Source organism: Dermacentor andersoni, chromosome 1 (genome assembly GCF_023375885.2).
Source record: "Dermacentor andersoni chromosome 1, qqDerAnde1_hic_scaffold, whole genome shotgun sequence".
Lineage (NCBI taxonomy): Eukaryota > Metazoa > Arthropoda > Arachnida > Ixodida > Ixodidae > Dermacentor > Dermacentor andersoni.
In genome coordinates this window covers 291,187,898-291,205,578 of record NC_092814.1, presented here as the reverse complement: position 1 = coordinate 291,205,578, position 17,681 = coordinate 291,187,898, and positions in this window count along the sequence as shown.

The window sequence follows — 17,681 nt, the reverse complement described above, 5'->3', positions numbered from 1 at the left end:
CCTAAGCTAAGGACGACTAGACGATTTCAGCGCATCTAGAACAGACAGCTGAAGTGGACTAAGCTGCAGAACACCCTTTGGAACATCGCTGGGGTTCCGTTTCCTAGCGACGCAAAATGGGTGCCCGTTTTCGGCGGCCTACAACATTATATTTTATTTGAACAAATTGTAGTCTCAACTCTTACTGTAAGGTATTACGCTGTACCTGATTCATGGTTATTCGATGGACTAATTTGTGTGATTGATTCATTTTTTACCACTTGAACGGCTCGCAACGATTGCGTCACACAAAAACAATTTGTTTAATGTTTGAAGTAAGGTGGCTGTAGGAGGACCAAATGCTATACATCAATAACCTGCAATCCCGTACAAAAATGACTGTTGATTAACCATTCATATATTATTGGTCAATGTTGAGTTTTGTATTCAGGAAGTATGGAAAGTTTGTTGGATAATTGTTGGGTTGAGTGTTGACGACTCTTGAACATTGGTCACTGAAATGTAATTGAAACACCATTGGGCATCTCAATGTTTTAAAATTGTTAATTTACCATTGAAAGTCCATTGTGCCTAGACGGCTCGTTGTGTTCGTTTTGTTGAATGGATGTTGGGTTACCATTAATGCTGCATTGAATTGACGTTGTGGTAGTTCTGTTGACCTGTTGTTGAGTTATTATTGGCACAGCACTGAAAAGCACATTGCAGCCCAGTTGAGATGGCATTGAGATTTCAGAAGTCGCCATTGAAATATGGTTGACATTTCGTTGGGCTAGTGGATTTTTATTCATATATTGAAATTGCTTTGCTATTCACAGTTGCATGCCCCGGTGCCTGCTCATAACTTTCCCAAACACAAACAAAAGCAAAGCAGAGACTGATCAATTTGAAGTAGCTTTATTTACACTAAATATGTGTGCACATGAAACATTATTACACTACACAAGGCACCACTACATGGAACCTGGAGACAGGCTTGTACCTACAGCACTCTTAACAGTGTAAATACATCTGCAAAAAACCTATACATATGAATTCAATCAAAACAATCAGTGCGGTTTTCACTTTTGACTTAAGTTTATGACTAGAAGGCAAAGCGACTCAAAAGGCAGGGCTCAAGCATACCCTTGTAAAAACCAACTTTGAGCACATGAACACTTGAAGCTGGTTGCATGTGTGAATACACAAAAGACATCTGAATACGTTACATTAAAATATTTTGCACACCAACACATCACAGGAAGAGTTATGGCTGACTATGAGAAGGCAAAATAAAAAAGACTTGAAACAAATGACTTCACGTAAATATATACAAGTTTTAGCACACGTCTTTCACCACGATTAAAATATAATGAAGTACCAAAGTAGACTTGTCTGAGCTTTTTTGTCTTCGAGATGTATATATTTTCATGTTACCCAATTATTTTATAAAATAACATCACTCAACTTGGCTATTAATTGACGAGACCACTGACGAGAATTGAAAATCCCACTTGATGGAGAGTGGCAACAGAGATGCGTGCTTCCTAGTGAATTAGCCACATATCAACGGGTGTCTCTCGCACGACAAGCTGCTCTTGACGTAGAACACTTTAGCACCTGGGAATTTTGCTGCATGCGTAACCTGTGAGAAGGGAATGCGGACATAAAATGAGATTACTCGGAAAAAGAATCTGCCACACACTGCACATAACTACGCACGAAATAGAAATACAAACTATAATGGCAAGTAAAAATTTGCGACTCTTTACGAGCGCCGTCGAGAAAAGGAAGAAATAGGTTGCTACGGTAAATGTTAGCTAAGACACGCACAGCTATGTTTCACAGCGGGGAAAAATATTCCCGGCTCTCTCGCAGAATCAAAGACCACGCGACAGCGCATAGCTGATACCAAACAGATATCGAATCTTTGGGTAGAAGTCCAGCAGCAGGAATGACCTAAAGATACGCCGAGAGCGATGCGAGCGTGAGCGTGCCTGCATAGGAGCCTGTACGAGTGAGAACATGTATACATACAGCTTCTTTGAAGCTAGCCGCTCCGGCGTGGCTCCAATCGTCCCACGCGATTTGTGCGCAGAACGTCGCGTACACGCCCTTGCGCGTTTTGCGCGGTAGCGTCTGCGCATAGAGCTAGCTTCATGCACGCGTCATTCTTCGCCGCGCAAACAGTGCTCGAGGGCGACGCTTAGCTTGAGGCGACAACACGCCGATTGGCGCTCCTTTCGCTTCTGCAAGCAACGCACATTCGGATCGGTCCAGCTCAAAGAGCCAGCCGGGAACGGTGGCATATTCGGTTATAGCCTATTAAAATTGTACAGTACGCCTTCAACGCCAACGCACCGCGCTAGATAAAGATGCTTACTGCGGTAGTTTTGGCGGTGATAGGCGATAAGGCGAGTACGTCGGCGGCTGTCTTCGTATGCCGACGTCGTCACCACACCTCTGTTCATTTGCGCTGTGCATCCGTGTACAGTCACCGCGCAGAAGCTGCGACTTATCGGTTGGCCGTTCTACGGAAATCCCAAAGAGGAGAAATATATATTGCGGTGCGCCGCATCATTAGCCGCAACCTAAATCCAGGTGCGCTTAACCGCTATGGCACAAAAGGTGATCACACTAACCGTATGGTATACGATGATCCACTACGGATTAAAAAAAAAATAATTCTGATGTCCTACATGCCAAACCAACGATCTGATTATGAGGCAGGCCGTAGTTGGGGACTCCGTAATAATTTTGACTTCCTGGAAATTTTTACGTGCACAATGCACGAGTGTTTTTGCATTCCGCTCCTTTGGAATGCGGCCGCTGCAGGGATCGTATCCACTACCTCCAGCCCCAAATTGCCACGGCGGCTCCCATAGTTACGAAATGCGTAAGCGTGAAGTGCAACACTGCCTTCCAGTACGAGTGTGGTACAAGCGTAGCACAGCTGCACACCTGCTGCACAATAACTTGTCGCGGTTCTCCTAAGCTCATAATGCCTGCCTAAATACCTTGAAAGGCGCGCGCCTCTCACGTATCAGACCGCGATAAAAAGCGCTTAGACGGCCCATGTGAGCCCCTATTAAAGATGCCGTGGCCACTGTACAAAATTTTCACTGCGCAGAGAAGCTGATCCTTATGTTTCAATTGTGTTCTCTCATAGAAATTAAGCAAACGTTATTAGACAGGAACAAATGAAGCAATGCAATTTTACGCACGTGGGGCGCCGCTGCCTCTTCGCCTACCATTGTTTCAAACGAAGTGACGGCGGCAGCGAGCGTTAGTATCGCGCGCTTTCGCTCTGGGGCATACGGGTTGCTTGAAGAAAGTGAACGGTGTGCTTAACATCTCACGTTTGTCAATGTCAAAATAGAAAAAAAAGGCTACGTGCTCAAGAAAACGAGATTTTTTACCTATGTGCAGAAGTTCGGCTGTGACTGTTTCGGTGTGCCTTCTCTCCAACAGGCATGATGACCTCTGCCGCGCAACTCATCAAAACAGCCAGGCTCGCACATCAGTCGAAGACTAGTAGCTGGGTCAGCCAACAACTTCAATGGATCAATGTCCCACTTATCGTCGTTAAAGCATATCACTAAAATCTGCGCCATGATATCCGACAAGGAAAAATACTTGCATCAAAAAGCGCGAGGCGCGAACCACCGCATAACTGCAACCACGTAACTGAGTCCGGAAGCCGCTCATAGCTTCACTATTGTATTGAGTTATAAAAACCTTTCAAACACAAAATAACCACACTGAAAAACCGCTAATTAATTAGCAATAACTTTTTCATCTACTAACCTTTATAAATTTTTCAGAACAACCTAATTTGTAGCGTAAACAACAAATACTACGACCAAAAAATGCGACTACGAAACTAGCGGTAACCATGTGTACTGTTGCAAAAGTGTGCGCAAAACAAAGGAACAACGGTTACAACCGCGTGCGCACACGCACACACCCGAACGCTACCTTGACGTTTGTGGCGCTACCTATTAATAAAAGCTATTACTAATTTCTTTATTTTTACAAAAGTAACGTTATTAAAATAGTTTAAAGCGCCTTTGCAGATGACGAGGTGACAAGTAAGGTATGATGAGAGTCCGTTATCTGTATTTCTTTGGTCTTCTTCTATTTAACTGAACATACGAGACCTGACCAGAGGACGACAGTTGGGGCGAGGCTCAAATAAATCGCATGCTTCTTGCAAGGCGAGAGTCGGCAGCACCAGAAGATACTGCGATTAGCTGTGATATTGTTGCGGTTGTTGCTGGATCCGAAGCTCTTTGAAGTCAATGGTTATAGCGGCTGCGCGCTGTGGTCTCGAAGCGCGTTCGTTGTTTGATCTCTAATACCACGGCCGTTGGATAAATATATATTTGCTTTCCGGACAGAGGGTGCGTCGCAGGAATTTCGAAGACCTCTCACGTGTATGTTTGCAGCGTGTGCGCGCTTGCATCCTACGGTTCCCACAGCGCGTCCGATGCTCGTCGTCGCGTGTCGGCGCCTGTCTTATCGCCGGCCGCGCTGCCGCCGTGTCTACTTTTGGGAAAGTCCACATGCGCGTAGTCACCGTGTTTGCAAGTGAATTTCGCATTCATCTGCTCCCCGAAACGTGGTTATTTTTGGTCGTACCAATGGCTATGTCATCTAGTGTATGTTAAAACGACGATGGCATTTGTACACCGGCGAAGAAACGTTAAATCGTTACGAACTTGGGCGGTCATGAAGCTAGTTAACGTTGCAGTTTTTACGTAGCGAAAACGGCTACGAAAGTGGGGCGGTCCCGGAGACAGGCGCTTCAAAGCGCCAGCACGAGGAAGTGGCACGAGGCGCACGCGCCAAGCATTTCGGAGCTTAGTGGCTTTCGAACGAGAGGAGTATGCGCACGCTCGTGGCCGGGCACCTGGCTCGACGGCCGACGTTGGATCCCACCCCATCGGTCACACGTTATTTTCATTCGAAGAAAGCAGGCGAAAGAAGAACCTACCTGCCGCAAAATAACAAGAATGAGGTTGGAACGCTTCGCATTAAACTTTTGGAATGTTTTCATATGCGAGTCCTAATTATTGTTTACTGGACTCAACTGCTGCACAACAAAAAGCAACTACAAAAATAGACACAAATTACCCAATCAATTGTTTATTGAGAACACTCGACGGTAATATTGTTGTGCAAGTGTTGGGCGAACTCAATTGCTTTTGAAGATTTGTTGAAGTCCGTTGTTTCAACAATTGCCCAACAATATATCAATAGTTAAGCAACAGTCATTTTTGTACGGGATAATAACTTGCGAAGTCACGTTATTCCCGTGGACCCCGTGGAAAGCACTCGGGGCCATGAAAACTAGAATTCGGGCAACCACGCCAGCCTTGACTACGCCGTGCACCGTCCGAGTTCCCCGTGGTTTCAGTCGGTTTTGAGGAATTGCCGCTGACGCTCATCGGTACTCGGTGTGTTGTCACTCCGCCGGTCCTCACATTCGAGAGAGGGAATCGCATCTAAAGCTCCCAAGCTTGCCTCCATTGCTCAGTCGCGGCCTACTAGGTGGATGTCCGCCACTTCATTTTGACCCGTCCGGGAATATGGCCGGGATATGGGAAACGGACCCGGGGGCTCGCAGGACATGGGCTTGCTTCAACGCCTCCGCCTACATCCTCATGTACTCTGTACACGCGGCAGGTTTGCCCCCCCCCCCCCTCTGCTTTTTCTCCTGTTCCTCTTTCCCTACGCCTGCGGACTCATATTCCTGGCAATAAACATCAACAAATAATCTGCAGTATGTAAATAACGTGATGTAGGAGCCGTTGTGCTCACGAATGCCCGTTTCTGAAATTCAGAAAAAATAGCTGAGGAAAAAAACTCGACCAACGGCAATCATTTCTGGTCTTGCTCAGGTTTACAACAAAATAAAGCGAATTGGATTTAAAAGAATACCTCCCTCTCCCGAACTTTTACATTCTGCGATTTTTCAGGAGACGCGACCTTCGGAGCCCTGGTGCATACGAGACGTGATGAAACAGTCCTACATGTGATCGCGAAGAAAACGCAGACGGTGTAAATATCGCAGAAAAGCTTTTTCTTTAGTTACAATAATATTGCAACTTCACTTAGCAATTAATTTTAGTTTCTTTCGTCCGCAATTTTTTCAAGCACAAGAGTACGTATTTGGGCTGCTTGTTTCATGATTACGAGCAGTAAAACAGCGCTAAACAACAGGACGAGGAGAGGGACACAGACACCAGCGCTGGTGTCTGTGTCCCTCTCCTCGTCCTGTTGTTTAGCGCTGTTTTACTGCTCGTTTTCAAGCACGTTATGCAATATATCTGCGCAGCAAAAAAGATCCCGTCTAGACCGCATGATTGAGCATAAGTTGGACCACCTTTCTCGGCAAGCAATTAGAGTTATCCAGACTCCTTTAGCTATAAATGTAGCTTCTGAGTAGTTTGTGTGGCACGGGTAGTAAATAATACGACTCGGCGTGCCAGCAATAGCTATGCAGGGAAGATAAAGGAACTAGCAAAAAAAAAAAGAAATTGCTCAGTGAGCCACTTCGCCAGGGCCAAAAAGAATAAAAACCGAGCGGCTTGATTATGGTTAGTTACAGCCGTAGAATTAAGCAAACAGTCAATAAAGACAGAAAGTACAGGGGAAATTACCTGCAAGTTTTAATTGAAATGGTAGAAAGGATAAGGAAACAAGAAAAATTAAAGAGGACGAAAAGAACAGTTGCTACAAGTGGGAACCGAACCCGTACCTTTCGCATTACACGAGCTGAGCTTTATGACGGCGCCATTTTCCCGTCCACTTTCTCGTGTATTTATGCATGCGTACTACATGTAGCGAGGTGCCGGTCTGACTTTTGGTGTCCGGCTTCTATCGAAGCGAAAGAAGTTTCCACAACGCGCGGTGCATTTAGCACATCGCCTTGTGTCGAGATTATTGAGACCCTAAATATTAAAAGGGCGCCACACAGGACACAGGAAAGATCGACACTTCTATTAGTATGATGTAAAATCTGAAACAGTGCTCCCCCTCGCCCAAGCATGCTGGAGTTTGATGTAGGCTGAAATTCACCACCGGATCTGGACAACAAAGATATCTTCGTATTATTATCTACTCCACTTCGGCTTCTGCATTTAAATACGTAACCGCTACAAAGCGACCATCAAAGCAACACAAGTGAGTGACTGTTACCGATGTTTCGCAAAATTCCGCGGCATTTATACTTGAAACGATTCTCGAAAGCCACCGGTTGAACTGTTTTTACAAGCAACAGTGTCTTTGTGGGGTATTCTACAGGCTAGGTTGTCGGCGATTCTGTACCGCCACACACATTTTCTAGCGCTCGTATAGAGGTCCCATCCCATACCCACGCTGTTTGTATTAGTAGCCACCTCCTAAACAAACCGGTTGCCGAATGCTTACGCAAAGAGAGCTTCATGACCTTTAGCCGCAGCAGCATATTTGTACACATTCCTTTTTTTTTAAGCACCATCGGCAGCACCATGCACGAGGACACAGTGCAGAGCTGCTCTTCGTTCCGATATAAACTGGAAGAGCCCGCGAAGCTCCGGCAAGCAGCTACCGCTCCCCAGATTGCCTGCGACAGAAAACTCTGTCTGAGGGAAGTAAGGGACAGCGACTGTCACAGATGGCGCGGATCGATACCACGATGTGTAATGATATGTGATTTTAGAGGCTCGGCGGACGACAGCTAAAATAGAAGGTTTATTTCGAGTAAGCAAAATGGTCGAAGCTATTCTTATACTAGCATGTGTGGGCATTTAGAAGATCCGTGATTGTTGGATACATAAAGAGCAATTGCGAAGTTGGCGAAAGGAACCTGTTGTTACCGCGGGCGTGTTGAAAGGTAAAGCAAGCAAGTCGAAAGATAAGCATGGCTTGTGCGAGGACATCAGAGGACCAGCAAAAGGTCACGAGGATGTGGAAATGAAGTCGGCGAAAGGTTGCTTGTAACTTAGTCCCCTGACTGCATGTTAGTACGATAGGAAGATAGTGTTCTTGTGAAGCCTCGTCCAGATTCTATACAAAACGGCAAAAGCAAGAAAAAAATTGAAACAACACCCTTTAATGTATAATTATGACGCACGACACGGTTTCCGGCGAAGCTGCGAACTGAATGCCAGAGAGAACGCTACGATGAATTGTGAATAAAATTTTTTTCATTCTCTACGGTGCTGCAAGAAGAGGTCAAGGATGTTAACCGGCCGTGTTTGTGGGCATGGTTGCACGCACTTGTGACGGCGATGTAGAACATGCAAAGTTTATGTGTAGTGGTGGCCGTCATTGAAGTTCGTAAGCTTGCCGAATCACTGTGCGCAGGTTGCGACGTCTAGCTTGGCGGCCTTGGGCTTGAATTTACAATACTTTACTTTCGCAAATGCTGTGTGCAGTTGGCCATGGCTACGACGGTCGTCTCGTTGTCACGCCGATTTCTAGCACGAATAGCGGGTGCCTTATTGCTGGCAAATGAGAAAACGCTCTTACGTAAGATAAGTTTCGTGAGTACGAGTTTATCTCACGGTTAACCCTAGTTGTACTGATGGCACGGCTTAGCGTGGCTAAAAGATTTCGTGGTGACGGACATCCAGCATATTGAGCAACGTATATCGCTTGTTATGGTGACATCTGTAGAGGAAAATGAAGGGCTATGACACGTTTATTGCGCGAACTTAAGCTGTTTGGAGGCAACGACAGCAACAAGCAGGAAACATCGCATGTAGGCAGTTCAAGGATGGCAAGCCTAAGCCAGAGTTCAGAAAATTAGGCACTAACCGAAAAATACCTCTCGACAAAAAGTTTCTTCTTGTTCAAGGGCTACCACCATGGCACCACAGAAATGAGCCTATGCACTCTGAAAGCAGCCTGATACAGCATATCTCTACCAAAATAGTATATGCGCTGATAGCCAGAGGGTGACCAAACACGCTTGTTGATTTAAGAATGAAAAACGTTCCACTTCTTTGAATGATAAGTAGAAAATCACTCTGTTTTACTAATATCTATTGGATACGGAGGCCTGCTCAACACTGGTTAACTTGCTTCCTGCATCAGAATAACGCACACTGTGACCTACATATCCACTTCAGACACGCAAGCTAGAAACACACTTTATGACCTAAGCAGTGACGTGGTACAGTGTGTTTGAACATACAATAAAATTAACCAGCGATGCGGCAGAAAAAAAATTTGAATTAGTGCCGGATTCAAGCCAGTAAACTAACGCTAACGTTATCGGTAAAACTTACGTGGCGTATATAGCTCGAACAGCTCGGCCTTTGTTCGTGCGGGTGGTTGATGATGTGGGAACGCTTACATATACAGTTTTTAACCCATGGCCCTCAATCCCCAGCAGCTGCGGAGCACCTGACCAAAGCGGCGGTCAGACCTGTAACGCAGCAGAGGGTGCTAAGAATCTCTGGGTCCGGACAGGCCGCCAATGGAAACTGACCCTGTCGACCTTTAACAGCCGAACTCTGTCGAGTCAGGCTAGCTCAGCAGGACTCTTTGAGGAACTATCAGACATTGTTGGGGATATCATCGGCTTTAGTGAGATTAGAAGAACTGGTGAGGCTTATACATTACTGAATAACGGCCATGTCCTCTGCTATAGAGGTCTCCCAGATAAGAAGCAATGTGGGGTGTGATTCCTAATCCATAAGGGCATAGCGGGCAACATTGACGAACTCTACAGCGTTGATGAGAAGGTAGCTGTAGTCGTAATCAAAGTTAATAACAGATATAGATTAAAGGTAGCACAAGCCTACGCTCCGACATTCAGTCACGATGATGAGGAAGTAGATCAGTTTCATGAAGATGTTGAATTAGACATGAGAACAGTGCAAACTCAGTATGCTGTAGTAATGGGCAACATCAATACAAAAGTTGTGAAAAGGCGGGCTGGTGAACAAGCAATTGGCAACTACGGCGTCGAATCTATGAACGCTAGAGGAGAGATGCCAGTAGAATTCGCAGAAAGGAATAAGCTTCGAATAATGAACGCCTTTTTCAGGAAGCGTAGCAACAGAAAGTAGACCTAATGGTGAAATCCCTAATGGTGAAACAAGAAATGAAATTGATTTCATACATTCTGCTGATACCAGCATAGTGCAAGATGTAGAAGTGATAGGTAGGGTAAGGTGCAGGGATCATAGGTTAGTGAGAGCTAGGATTCACCTCAATTTGAAGAGAGAAAGAGTAAAATTGGTCAAGAAGAAACAGGTAAACCTAGAGGCAGTAAGGGTAAAAGCAGACAAATTCAGGCTGGTACTTGCAAACAAATATGCAGCCTTAGAACAGAGAGATGAAGATGACATAGAGATAACGAATGAAACCGTAACTAGGCTGGCTTCAGAGGCAGCAATTGAAGTAGGAGGCAAGGCACCAAGAAAACCAGTAGGCAAGCTCTCCAGTGTAACAAAGGACCTAACAAAAAAATGACAAAGAATGAAAGTGTCCAACTCAAGAGATAAGATAGAACTTGCGGAACTGTCAAAGCTTATCAACAAGGCGAAAATAAGTGATATTCGAAACTATAACGTGAGAAAGACTGAAGAAGCCATAAAAAGTGGACGCAGCCTGAAATCAGTGAGAAAGAGACTTGGCATAGGACTTACCAAGACGTATGCACTGAAAGATAAGCAGGGTAATACCATCAGCAATCTCGATGATATTGACACGTGTACTTATCTTTATCGGGCGACCACGTTTCGCCGCTTAACAACTGTAATCGCACAGCGAGGGACGCGCCTGCATGTATCCGACGTTTCTGGAAAGTTATCGATGCTTCTACCCGGCTGTCTGTTGTCGCCGAACTTTCTGTTATCTGATTTCTTCGCGTAACGCGAATGGTGTAGAACTTTGTGGAAGGCACGCGGGTCCAAACGATTAGTCTGGAACATTCCACGACTGCTCTATAAAAGCCGACGCGCTTGACCCGCTGATCAGATTTACGACGATCGCCGACTGTGTTCGCCGCTCTCGTTGTGCTTTAAGTGTAGCCTGTTTTGTGGGCACAGGTTCGCCCAATAAAAGCTAGTTTTTGCCTTTCACAGTATTGCTACTGTGTTCTTTGACGTCACGACCACGTGACAATATAGTAAAAGCAGCGGAAGAATTCTATACTGACCTGGACAGTACCCAGAGGAGTCAGCATACCTCCATTAGAAACAGTAATGAACAGGATACAGAAACTCCACCTATAACTGGTGATGAGGTCAGAAGGGCCTCACAAAACATGAAATGAGGAAGAGCGGCAGGAGATGGAATAACAATCGATTTAATTAAAGATGAAAGAGACATAATGCTTGGTGCCTATAGAGTGCAAGGGTACCAGAAAACTGGAATAATGCAAACATTATACTAATCCTATAAAAGACAGACGTTAAAGAATTTAAAAACATTAGGCCCGTTACCTTACTCCCAGTATTATATAAAATATTTACCAAAATGATCTCCAATGGAATAAGGACAACACTAGAATTTAGTCAACCAAGGGAACAGGCTGGCTTCAGGAAGGGATGCTGTACAATGAATCACATCCATGTCATTATTCAGGTAATCGAGAAATCCCAAAGTACAATAGGCCTCTCTATATGCCTTTCATAGATTACGAAAAGGCGTTTGATTCAGTAGAGACACCAGCAGTCACAGAGGCATTACGTAATCAAAGAGTACAGACCGCTTACGTAAATACCTTGGAAAATATCTATAGAGAATCCACAGCTACCTTAATTCTACACAAAAAATAGGAAGATACCTATAATGAAAGGGGTCATACAGGGAGACACAATCTCTCCAATGCTATTCACTGCATGCTTGGAAGAAGTATCTAAGCTATTAAACTGGGAAAGCTTAGGAGTAAGGATCGACGGCGAATATCTCAGCAACCTTCGGTTTGCCGATAACATTGTTCTATTCGGCAACACTGCAGACGAGTTACAGCAAATGATTGAGGACCGTAACAAAGAGAGTGTAAGAGTGGCGTTGAAGATTAATATGCAGAAGACAAAGATAATGATGAATAGATTGGCAAGGGAACAAGAGTTCAGGATCGCCAGTCAGCCTCTAGAGTCTGTGAAGGAGTACGTTTACCTAGGTTAACCAATCACAGGGAACCCTGATCATGAGAACGAAATTCATATAAGAATAAAAATGCATTGCATCGCATAGGGCAGACATTGTCAGCTCCTGACTGGAAGCTTACCGTTATCATTGAAAAGGAAGGTGTACAATCAGTGCATTTTACCGGTGCTGACATATGGGGCAGAGACTTGGAGATTGACAAAGAAGCTTGAGACCAAGTTAAGGACCGCGCAAAGAGCGATGGAACGAAGAATCCTAGGCATAACGTTAAGAGACAGAAAGACAGCGGGTTGGATCAGAGAGCAAACGGGTATAGCCGATATTCTAATTGGTATTAAAAGAAAAAAAAATGGAGCTGGGGAGGGCATGTAATGCGCAGGTTAGATAGCCGACGGACTATTAGGGTTACAGAATGGGTGCCAAGAGAAGGGAAACGCAGTCGAGGACGGCAGAAGACTAAGTGGAGCGATGAAATTAGGAAATTAGCGGGCGCTAGCTGGCATCGGTTGGCGCTGGACAGGGGTAATTTGAGATCGCAGGGAGATGCCTTCGTCCTGCCGTGGACATAAAATAGGCTGATGATGATAATAATAATGGTGGTGATGATGATGATGATTGTTTTGAGAACTGCGATTAAGGTGCGGAGATAATACGGTTCAGAGACGTGTTGCTTCAAAAAATGCCTTCGGATTGTGGGTTTCTCAACTGCATGCGGTATACCATTTTCGCAAATTGTTTTGTTCTTCTGCACTGAATTTGACAATTTCAACATGCTTCCACAGTCGAATATTCGTATGCACAACTACACAATCGAACAGCAAAAGCAATGGTGTTACATGCCTTATGAGATGCTTGGCACATAGACTATATTGCCCACGCGGTACTTATATGCAGGTCTTGGCTTGTGTGATCACATGTTCGTGAGAGAATATGTTTCGGCGTCTCTTTCCTGCTCGCGGTTGCTTGTTCTTGTTTTCCGCTTTTTACATCGTATAAATTCAGCACTGAATACTACAGTAAATGTACAGGCACTTTAGTTAACCTCATGACATACACTGAACCCTTCTTTTCCAGCTTATGTGGAAACATTGTGCATCTGCGTGGTGTTCTGACACGAGCACTGTGAATGTCGTTGAATATGCCCGCTACGCTGTAGCCTAGCCACCAATATCTAGAGACGATAAACGGAATGAAAAAGCGTGCGTGTGATACACACTAATCTCGAATGTAAGGAGTTTCATGGGTGACCACTGAAATCAAGGCAAAGTTAGTTTCCGGTAGCAAGAGTATTTGTACCATAGTGGGTATTTCTCTAGCCAGCAAAGTAAGCGAGTCTGTGTTTTATCAGTTCAACATACATAACAAGGGAAATGATGCTATAAATGAAAGAGACATGCCATCGAAAGCATGGCAGAAATTGTCTCTTATGTTTAATTGAAGTGTGGAATTAATAAGAAAAAGGAAGAGAAAATTGGATTAAAGGCAACGAAGGGCCGCAAATGGTAGTTCTACTTTCATTTCGCGATTTATTGCGATAGCAATTACATGGACACTCCAAGGGAATATCCGACGTCGCCGATGCTGTGATGTTCGGTATAAAGTCTAAGTGTAAGAACATTGCGGCCGCACGCTGTATGTTGAAGGCGGAAGGAAAAGCGTGAGAGTAGAGGTGGGGGGGGGTCGTGAGTCCAGAAGGATGGTGGCTTGATTTGGCGCGTGCACAATTATTATCACATTAGCGGCAATGAACCAAAAGTTAGTTATCCAATTGTGCTGGATTATCGAGATCAAGCTAGCCAAGTTCTAGCGTGTACAGTGAACTTCAAATGAAATACAAATCCGTCATTTTCAGATTAACTTCATGCAGTCTCGCTACAGGATGGCGTAAAAATTATGCGTCGTTCATTAAGCTTTATAAATTACTATACACAATCATAAAACATTTACGGAAATAACAGGTGAGCATGTAGCTTGCAGCGTTAAGAAATGTGACTCCTCGTCTAGTGATTGTCATCCTGTGTGCATAGTCTCTGCATTGTTCAGTTGATGTCATTATACTTGAGATCTTACTGTTTAGTTTTTTTTTTCTTTTAAAGGAAGATCCGTGGCGGCTTTAGTTACTTTGTTTTCCTTCTTTTTACGCCTACCTGTGTGAATAACTCGCGCCATAGAACGCAACTACGCCAGGGTTTGGCGCAGGCCTGCGACCTAACCAAAAGCAGTGCAATGATCCCTCATTTGTCATAAGTTGCACGCTAGCTTTCAGTATCGTGACCTCAGTGACTGGACGAAATATACGCTAGAAAGTAAGAAAACGAAAGAATAGGACACCGAGGAAGGGTGTACATGGAAAGTGCATTGTCCACTGAGGGTCTTTTGACATTGCGTAATGCAAAACAAGAACATAACAGACGTAAGTTAAAGCCGACACATAGCAGCTTTTGTACTTTCCTGCCGTCCTTTTCTTTTTGTCGCTGTTTTGTGTGCACCAAAAAAAATGCGGTGCCACACAAGTTGACCTCTGCCAAGTTCTATCCGTCATACGTGAACCGTTACTATGCAAGATTAAGAGCTCACTGAAACGCATATATAGGTCAGAGTCAGCGTCGTGACTTTCCATCACTGCGCATTTCGTAAGGTGGACAGGGGAGCGGGAGATAAGAGGGTGTGGATGTGGCATTAGATAGACTCTGAAAGTTAGCAAGGGACCTGCTGACATTACGGTGTGATGAATATGCCTTTCCGAAACAGCTAGATTGATTATGTGCAGTTCTTCCAGTGGGGAAACGCGTTTCATCCATGCAGCACATATGCTCCCAAATATATTGCGGCCTCATTTCTAATACTGATCTTGCCTCTTGGTGATCTAACCGCTAACCTTCACCCCTAGGTCACTAGTCCCGTTCGCCTTCCTCGCTTCGTTCGTCCTGTTCTCTGCCACTCGCCGCCTACCATCACAAAACAACCCTGACTGTTTCTCCACGACAAACTAGGTCCCCAAGTGTATGATACGCAGATTTGTAGAGCACCTTCAGAAACCACCGATCGAGTTGTTTCCTTTAAGATACGTCTCACGCAGTCCTTTTTTCCGCGTTGCAAAGAAAGCCTGCGAAATATGAAAAACGCCATGTGACGGAGCGTTTGCGCAATGGTATTGTGCTGCTCTCAAGCGTGCGTTCTGTGAACAAGATCGGCTTCATCGTGACTCGCGACGAGGAAGCGGCAGGGCGTTCTTTATCTCATCGGCAGCGCTCAGCCAGCAGCACACCTTTTGGCCGTCATATGACGGGAGCCGACCTTGTTCACCGAACGCACGCTTGAGAACCGCACGATACCACTGCGCAAACGCTCCGTCACGTGACTTTTTTCATATTTCGTGAGCTTTTCTTGCAACCTGGAAAAAAGGACTGCGCGAGACGTATCGTAAAGGAAAGAACTCGATTGGTGGCTTCTGAAGGTGCTCTACAAATATGCGTATCATACTTGGGGTCCTCAGCCAATAATTAGAAAGTTGGGTAATTAAACCTAATGATTGAGTTATGCAGAAAACAATAATAATCTACTGTCTATGGCGAGAAATATAGGTAAACAATTAGTTTTCATTTTCCTTCACGTGAGGCTGGGTTTGGGTACTACACGGGTAAATTTCAAGAGATCAACTTTAGGGGAAGGAATTTCAGCTGCATCGTTGTGTATCTCACGGAATGAACGCCACTACGGCATGTCGTATTTGCATGGAACGTTTGGCGTAGTAGAGTCATAACAGGACATTTCGCATCATCGTCTGTGGTAGTAGCCCTGGTGCTGCCAGTTATTTCTTGTTGAAGGTCCTCAAATTTTTATTCAAACATAAGGTATCTGTTGTGGGGTCTTCGGGTCTCAGAGGAGTACCGACTACCGCGGGTTCGAGCTTAGCGAGCCACAGGGCCGCGTCAGTCGTCATCTCTAGCGCCGCAGCGCGCGAGCTCAGGCCGCAAGGGGCTACCGAGCGACACACGCAAGAACACAGCATTGCCCTGAGTTGACGGAAACCGTTTGTTTTATCCACCGGCACCCGACACTGCACAAATGCCCGGTCCTTGGGCGGCGGGGAACCAAAGGGGTTCTGCACCAAGGGCGAAAAGTGCAGTCACGGGCGCCTATCGCACGTCGCTGCGAGAGCACAGGCTCAAGCTGGGACACGCTGTTAGCAAAAGTCCCGGTGGCTATGCTACTTGCTCTCCCAATAACCAATGGGCCAACTCGCGAGAGCTCGGGTAATCTCCTTCGGCTTGGGCCTCCAATAAGTGCGGCTCGACGTTGTACGACCTCGCGCGAGCACTAGGCACCTGTTCTTCGGCTTAGCGTCGGGACAGGATCAACACAAGGTACGCGCTCCTCGCACGGGCAAAGGCACTATGCGTGAGTTCAAGTCCTAGTCACAAAGATGTTGGCGCACGAGAGGAAGCATGTACGTACCCGACGCAGTCTCAAGGGAGAAGAGACGCGCTACCGCCACGAGAGTAGCCGCCAGGGGCCCCTCGTTACGTCTTAGCCCTGCCCTCACCGCGAACCATCGTGAGTCGAGCGCCACCGCTGACAACTGGTTCGGAGTGAGGAGGGAGTGAGGCGTAGGGATGGCAGAAACAGGTGAATGCGCCCGCGCAATGGGGCGCGACGAATTACCAAATCCCCACAGTGTATAGGATACACTATTGCAAGGTAAGTACTTTTTCCACCGGAAGATTGGCTTACTTGTGTCAACTGTCAGTTGTGAGTGTACAGTGATCTATCCTCTTGTCGCACATTTTTCTTCGGAGTTCACGCGTACTTCCGCCATATCTGTCCCCAAACGTTATGCCGATGATTATCTTTTATATGAAGTTATTAACTGCTCTAATGATCATTAGCGGCTCCAAGAGTAATTTGCTAGGTTTTGCACTAGGTACAACACCTGGTAAATGAACAATAACTTTGATAAAGCCGTCCTTAAGTCCTGCAGTAAAAAATATAATCCTTCTTTTTTTCATTACTCCTTCAATAACCGTGCTGTGCTTAGGGTATCTGAATATAAGTATCTCAGTGTCGTTTTTACGCATAACATTTCATAGTCTAATCATATTGATTACATTTGTAGCAAAGCACTACAAAAATTACGTTACCTACGTCGTACAGTATCCAACTCTCGAAAAGATACTAAGCTACTGTTATATAAATCGCTAATCTGTCCTGTTGTGGACTACGCATCTGTCGTTTGGAACCCTTATAAGCAGTGTGAGCAGTGTGAGAGCAGTATGAGACACTAGGTGTATATGTCACCGTTATGATAGTGACTTTTCACCGTCTTCTGCACTTCGTTCCTCGAATTTAGCTTCGCTCTATTCACATTGCTGCGTAGCATCGTTAGATTTCTTGCACAGCATCGTCAATTCTTCCGCTAGACTTTCAAAAACAACTATGCTAACCTCGCGCCAGTGTCATCGACGAGACGACATCACAACTTGAACTTGATGCCCTACATTGCGTGCCACTAATATGTTTAAATTCAGCTTTTTCCCTCGTTCCATAGAAGACCAGGATTCCTTACCTGGGTCTATTCGCTCATGCTCACC